The sequence below is a fragment of the Macrobrachium rosenbergii genome, chromosome 2, assembly GCF_040412425.1.
Source record: "Macrobrachium rosenbergii isolate ZJJX-2024 chromosome 2, ASM4041242v1, whole genome shotgun sequence".
In the NCBI taxonomy this organism is placed as follows: Eukaryota; Metazoa; Arthropoda; class Malacostraca; order Decapoda; family Palaemonidae; genus Macrobrachium; species Macrobrachium rosenbergii.
The window spans coordinates 42,780,513-42,788,012 of record NC_089742.1 but is presented as its reverse complement, the minus strand read 5'-3'; the positions used below and the strand labels follow the sequence as shown (position 1 = coordinate 42,788,012).

The 7,500-nt window shown below is 37.3% G+C and overlaps 1 long non-coding RNA gene across 1 annotated transcript in view; it reads left to right on the top strand.

The window, feature by feature from the left end:
- LOC136849727 (uncharacterized) overlaps positions 1-7,500 on the top strand; it is a 495,400-nt gene that overhangs the window by 12,454 nt on the left and 475,446 nt on the right. The window lies entirely within an intron of this gene.

Below are 7,500 nucleotides of genomic sequence, written 5' to 3'. Positions count from 1 at the left end.
CTACTATAAGCTTTGTAAGCTTAATGTATAGCGTTTTTATTATTGATGTCCAGGATAGTGATTCATTTTGTAGCAACGAATACTATTTTCCATGATTAATTCATGTTCATTTAATCGTGAGTCAGAATTTAGGTGCTCTGAGGAATGTCTTAGATTAAAGTAGCATTTTACCTACCTTTAGGAAAAAACGTTGGCAAACTCAGATACCCTTTACGATCTATTCCTTGTTTAGCCTTAAAATTCTGCGTCATTTTCATTGAAAATAGTCTCGAGACCGGGTGCCAAGATTTTTCCCCAGGTGCGTGTCACTCGGAGTTCCCGAGTCTTTGAAACAGTTCCTTTTGCAGTTTCCCAGAAGATTACGGTTGTTGTAGATTCACTAAATTTCCCCTGGGCTCTCTGAGGTCATTCGTGTTACGTTGAAGCTAACTTTGCCAACATAAGCTAATTTTCCTTCCAAAAACTGGTGCTGAAACCGTTCGGGTTGGTGTTTTATTGAATAGAAATACGTAACGAAGGCGCCGGCGGGCCTCTCCTATTGTAGACTTCTGGGAAACTGTTATTTTTTTTAAACCCACCCCATCTTCCCATCTTGGCTTTACTCTCATTACGACACTTTCCCGCTTAACCCAAATCGTTATTGTTTGTTGCCAGTTGCAGTAATGAACCCTACGTTAACCCCCCCCCCCACTGCCCGCCTTCCTTGTCCCTAGCATGGGTGAAGCAACTATCATGGCAAACTTATTTAAACCATTGCAAATTTGTCTATTCTTGGTAAACATCAGCATTATTCCTTCCATTTCCTTAAATATATATATATATATATATATATATATATATATATATATATATATATATATATATATATATATATATATATATATATATATATATATGTATGTATATATATATATATATATATATATATATACATATACATATATATATATATATTTTTTTGTTCTTCGGGCCTGGGCTTTGAAAGGGCATTGGACTGCCCATCCCACTGCAAAAATAATAATAATAATATAAATAAAACTACAGCGGGGATGAAAGCTAGCATGGAAACTGGCTGTCCTTAATTTTTACTGAGGTGTTGCTGAATGAGTCGGTCTCACATCTGAGTCATTTCTTTGGGTTCGCCAGCCCATCCTGGAATGCTGGAAAGTTCTCGTGGATTCTTCGTATATACACTACGACATGTAGATATTTTTATTTTTGACCTAAGTCCATCTGCATGAACGCTTTGCTCTGGCTATCAAATATTAGAAAATAAACAGGTAAAATGAATGCTATGAACATACCAGGTAAGAAAAAGTCCCGCCTATAATTGTAGCAAAGGAAAAAATTTTAATTTTTACACACTAGATGTCGCTGGTGTCATCTGATGTTGTTGAAATGTGCATACGAAGAATTTTACGAGTTGACAAAAACAAATATATAAATAAAACACGATTTTACCTGGTTCTATAAGTGTGATTTTTGTTATCCTACTTTACTGGCATTAGTAGAACTGAATGTGATATCATGCAATTGTCACTATCAATTTTATCTTTGATATTCATTCACTCGCACCAGTGACGCTTGGGCTTCGTTGGGATCCATTGCTAATCGCATTAGCCCCTTTTAAGGCCTGTTAAAAGTTTGAGTTAGAATCGTTTTTATTAATAAGACTTGAACTTTAAACCACCTCCAACTCTCTTTTGCCCGTATTATTATTATTATTATTATTATTATTATTATTATTATTATTATTATTATTATTAGGTTGTCTATTAACGCAGTTATTTAAAGAAACACCCGCTTAGATTTCTGTCTTTTTTGTGAAATTTATCTGAAAGTAAATCGTGACGAGATACTCGGCCTTCAATGATCCAAGTTCTGTGAATGGGCGCAACCCACTCTGTCGGTTCCCCGAAAAAAAATAAGGGTACCCAAGACGGTCAATGGTATATCTTTGCAGACAATTTCCGTGCAATAAGGAGAGAGAGAGAGAGAGAGAGAGAGAGAGAGCGGGGGCCCGGGTTTGTACAGTTCATTCTCAACGGATTCACGGAAATTTCCTGAATCTCGTAATGCAGTGATCTTGTGACGTTTCCTCTCATGGCTGGCTCAGCTCTTAGTCTACTTACACACGATGCGTGTTGTTGCTGCAGATAGATGCGTTCGCCGCACCGCAGACTCTGAGGTGGTTTTTTTAAATGTTACCGCACACAGCTTCGTTATGCAGAATCAGCAACATTCGTGACTTGTTTAATACACAGTCTATGACGGGAGATTTGTTCTAACTCCGTCTGTTGGGCTGTACGGTCAGCCAAAATGGATAAGAGAGTGTATTGTGCCTTTATTTAGCGTATTGAAGGAGGAAAAATAGGAGACGATGCCGAACCCATTAGGTGCACCCTTTGATTGCCTAGCGAGAGACATTAGGTGCATTTGCCACGTTACTTGAGGATCTAAAACGGAATGGCAAAAAGTTTTTCAGTTACCTCCGTATGTCTCAGGCATCATTCGAGGAACTGCTGCGGCGGATATATGATAAAATCTTCGGCAAAATACGACATTTCACGTATATTTCTTAACAGTGTGCTGTTATAAAAGTCGAATAGGATAATGATTGACACTCGGTAATTTAACCATCAAATATATTATTTAACAAGAGTAGATTACATGCTTATTAGTATTACACCTTTTTTGTGCGTTGTCATACAATTGTTGTTTATAATACAAATCTGAAAGTGATGAAAGTAAAATATTGAGATTAAGGCAACGTTGTCAACCTCGATTGTACTCCTGTCATACCTGAACACTGTGAGTTTGATGGGCCTCCATTACTTACTTGCGCTCTTTGATCCTCGTGGATTTCTTCGGTGTTCGGTGATGCATTGTCTGAGCGAGAACCCGGTCTTGAGAAAGGTTCGGAGATTGTCTTGAATGGGAACCTGGTGTTGCAGAAATCACAGAGAAGGTTGGCTGGAACAAGAACCGATGTTGAAGCGATGCACTGATATTCTGGTGCGTTGGAGGTGTAGAGATGCCGCCGGAATGAAAGCCAAAGTGCAAAGGGAACGGTGATGATTTTCGACGGAAAATGATCCGCCAGAAGCAGCCCAAGGTGGAATCGACGTAGGGTAATAACTGTAAAAATGCTGGGGTTGTGAATTTCAATGAAGAGGTTGTGGACGAGATCGAGCCTGACGTATGTTTTGCAGTAAGTTCAAAACCCCCAATTGAAACTGTGTTGTTTCCTCTTCACTTAATTTTTTAATGACGGAAGAATTCCCTATGGCGATTTTCTGGAGCCTCCAAGGTTTTGATTACTCTTTCCTCTGTGTCATTAAGCTTCCGCTTATTGCTTCCTTTGGTAGACCGCGCAGTACCGCTTTCTTTTGCTGTTTTTAGGGCATTGGGCTCTTCGACAGTGAAGCTTTTCTTCTGTTTCTCTGGAATCGAGGTTTTTCTTTAAGAAACAAAGCTTTTCATTATTTATATAATTCGTTGCAGTTTTGACACCAGATCCAGATTTTTTTTGTTCAAAAACTTTTCTGTGAGCTTTCAGCCAATTATCCTTCACAATCCTCCATCCTTTGTAAACCAGCCTTACTGAAAGACAAAATTTTATTATGAGTCTTGCCGTAACGATAACTATATTAATATAAAGTTTCTGACTTTTGTATACATTCATGATATATATATATATATATATGGTATATATATATATATATATATATATATATATAATATATACATATATATATATATGTATTATATATGATGTTATTCATATCCCCTCTCTAATGGGGATATTCCTGTATATACATATTTGTATATATTTGTATATAAATTACATAAAAATATATATATGCATATATATGCATACATACGGCAATACATATATATATATATCATATATGTAATACATACATATATATATATATGCATACATACATCCAGTATACATTTATATGAGAGAGAAAGAGAAAAAAATATGTATATATATACTGTATATATTCAATATCCTTTGCAGATATTTATCAGGTTGATGCACGTTGACAAAATTACATTATGCCTACAAGATGGGAGTGTCTACAATTTCAGAAACCGTAAATTTGGTCTGTCAAACCATATGGGATGATCTAAGGGATGAATGCATACCTAAACCCTCTTTAGAACAATTGGAGTGTATAGCAGCAGGGTTCGAGAGGAAAGCTAACTTTCCACAATGCATTGGCTCTGTAGACAGGACGCTTATTAGGGTTATTATACCTCATGATAGTGGTTCAGTGTGTATTGCAACTATAAGGGCTACTTTTCACTTGCTTTGATGGCAGTAGCAGATTCAGAATATAGATTCATTTATGTAGACATTGGTGTTTATGGTAAGGATTGTGATTTGACTGATTTCAAGAACACATCTTTTTGGAATTGCATCGAAAATGATCTGTTTACCACATCCAAAGCCATTGCCAGGTTCTGAGCATTCCAACGTACCTTTTGTCATATTAGGTGATGAAGCGTTTGGCCTACATAAAAATCTAATGCGATCATTTGGGGGGAAAAATCTGGGTGAAAAATAAAAAAACGGGAGTTTAATTACTTGTTAAGCAGAGCAAGGAGATATTGAGTATGCTTTTGGTATTTCTAGTAATAAATGGAGGATATTCCATCGTCCTCTTAATGCTTCTCTCGATCTAGCTACAAATATAGTTAAAGCATGCTGTATTCTGCATAATTTTGTCAAAGATAGGGATGGATATAACTTTGAAAACACATATAGTCAAATTCCGACTTTTGCGGTATTCGAGACTTATCCCATAACACTGGTTTCGTCTCCACAAAACATAGAAGGAGATCTATATCGATTTCACGTTCCATTATAACAATAAGTACCGACGTTGAAGAGTGGACCTCTGCTGGAGAGTAGTTCAGCTCACCGCTGTTCTGCGGCAACGCAGCGGCGAGTTCGACTGCTGTCTGGGTCACCGCAACGCAGCCAACTGCGTTGGCACAACGTTTAATGTGAAAGGGGCCTTACTCAGCCAACTTTCCTCCCACCAGCCACGGTTGACGTCATTGAGGTGACGTCATTGCCACGCCCACAGTCTGGCCAATCGATGTACACACTCGCGGTGTACTTGACTGGCGGCTACGTACAGCGGTATCAATGAAGATCATAAGACCAAAGAGCCATCTCTTTATCTAAAGGAGCTCATGAATGAGACGATCTCCCGTTTCTTTGGATCTTTTTGTTGCAAGGAAGGAAATGAGTTTACAAGGGCAACTAGACACAGGGAAAAGCGCTGGGGTGTCTGTGAATGACTGTGTTCGTATTTTAGGAGCAAGATGGCATGCTGGAAATACTCATTGCTGAGTGTGGGTAAATCACCTCCTAACCTTGTTTGTCTGACGTGACGTATTACGCGATTTTCCGAGTTAGGCGACCTTGGTGAGTCATGATGGTTTCTCCTCCTCTTTTAAAAACGCAAAACTTCGGTCTAGCTACTGACTTGCAATGGCTTGATGCAGCATCATGTCAAAAAGTCTAGCTGTATCGTTTATTGATTTTATTATTCTTATTGTTGTTAACTGATTACGTCGTTTTTATGCTTGAAAAACTTCGGATTTTTTTAAAGATAGAATTTCAGAATGGGAAAGGCGAAGCAACCATTATGGGGCCGCGTAGGTTCCAAAGCGGCGCCTATGTTTGCTAGCCCCCACCGCAGTTAAATTCCACTGTGATCTTTCCGAATTCCTGGAATAGATAACTTCATTTAAACAAGCATTCATCGAGCTGGATTATAGTTCACTATTCAGGAGATAATGTAAAGTAATTTGGTCAATAATATCTTCAGGTTGGACAACAATGTTCCCTAAAGGTGGATTGACTTCCCGATCGATTCTATACTTTATCTGTCAAGTTATGAATATGGAGGTGCCAGAATTGCTTCAGCATTTGTAGAATGTTCCCCAGTTGATATTAATATTTTTACTGTTTTTCTTAAGATTACTACTACTACTCCTCTAGCAGAGCCGCTGTAGCCATAACGATCAGTCTTTGGACTGGCTAACAGGAGCACCCCAGCAGTTATAGTCTCCAGTGGCCCATTTATCTTTCTCACTTGCTTCTTCTCTCCTCTGCAACTTCTGTAATTTTCTTTTCTTAACCTGCTGTCTATTTCTATTGTAAAGTTTGGCATTCCTTAGTCTTAATGGAATAAATTTTTTTAATTATAATAAATTTTGGTTTCCAACATTCTGAACATAGGCCTACATGGACTAGGTGTACTTGAAATGTGATTGTAAGCACAAGTGTTTTTCCTGAAAGATTCCAACGGACACTGAAATGGCAAACGTAAAAGCTAACACACACACATAAAGAGAGAGAGAGAGAGAGAGAGAGAGAGAGAGAGAGAGAGTATAGGTGCTAGTGAACATGCAGGTTAACTGCAAAAAGAGGTGATCATTTAAACTTGCTGATTGTACGTATTGTGTTACAATTTATTTATTTTAAATGACTCGTTATATAACCATGCCATGCTCAGTGTCTGATGAATAAACGAATGGGTTTACGCTCTACTTGGTAAGTGAAAGGACGCACAGCGGCAAGAGAGTTCAAATTACATGAGACCCGAGCATGGGTACTACAGGGTATAGGTCAACCAGCGAGCCGTCCAATTTGTCATTGCTGCGCACCGCGTCATTACGCAGCGAACGGTCCTCGATCGTAGGTTCTTGTCTACTATGTCATATCGCCGCCACCGGCGCGTTGACTCACCTGTTCTGTATAGGCCTTGTTAGGCGTCCGTTACACCTACGATGTCACTGTTATATATATTTATATATATATATATATATATATATATATATATATATATATCTGTATATATATTTAAAAAATACAGTATATATATTCTTATATATATATATATATATATATATATATATATATATATATATATATATATATATATATATATATATAGTATATGTGTATGTATGTATTTTTTCTGGTTTGTAATAGGTGAAATTGAAATCCCAATCTTTTCCTATTTATATAGAGGCAAAGTAAGCAATTCACACATCTGTACTTCATGAAAATTCATAGAATGTGTAAACATGGATGACTTCGTTTAGTCATTTATGAGTAATTAGTGTTTTTTTTTCATGAAGTCAGTTAAAATATTTTATTTTCCTAATGAAATTGGTGTATTATAGGATATTAACTAAAAAAATTTTCCTTTTAAGCCCATTAGATATAAAAAGAAATGAAGAAAACGCCTCCAAGTGCTGGCAGCGTTGAGCGTTAAGTAGCTGCTTAACGATGCCGAATGATGTTTAAAACGTAAACAGCTCGTCATTTGGTTTCATTAACTTTTTGCAGGTCCTTTATTGAAACGAGAAGGGCTCAGAGATTGAGGAATAGACATTAAGCTTTACGTTTCACCCTATAATGAAGTGTGAGGGTAACTGTTTTTGCGATTATGCTTTTAGTAGTTTATG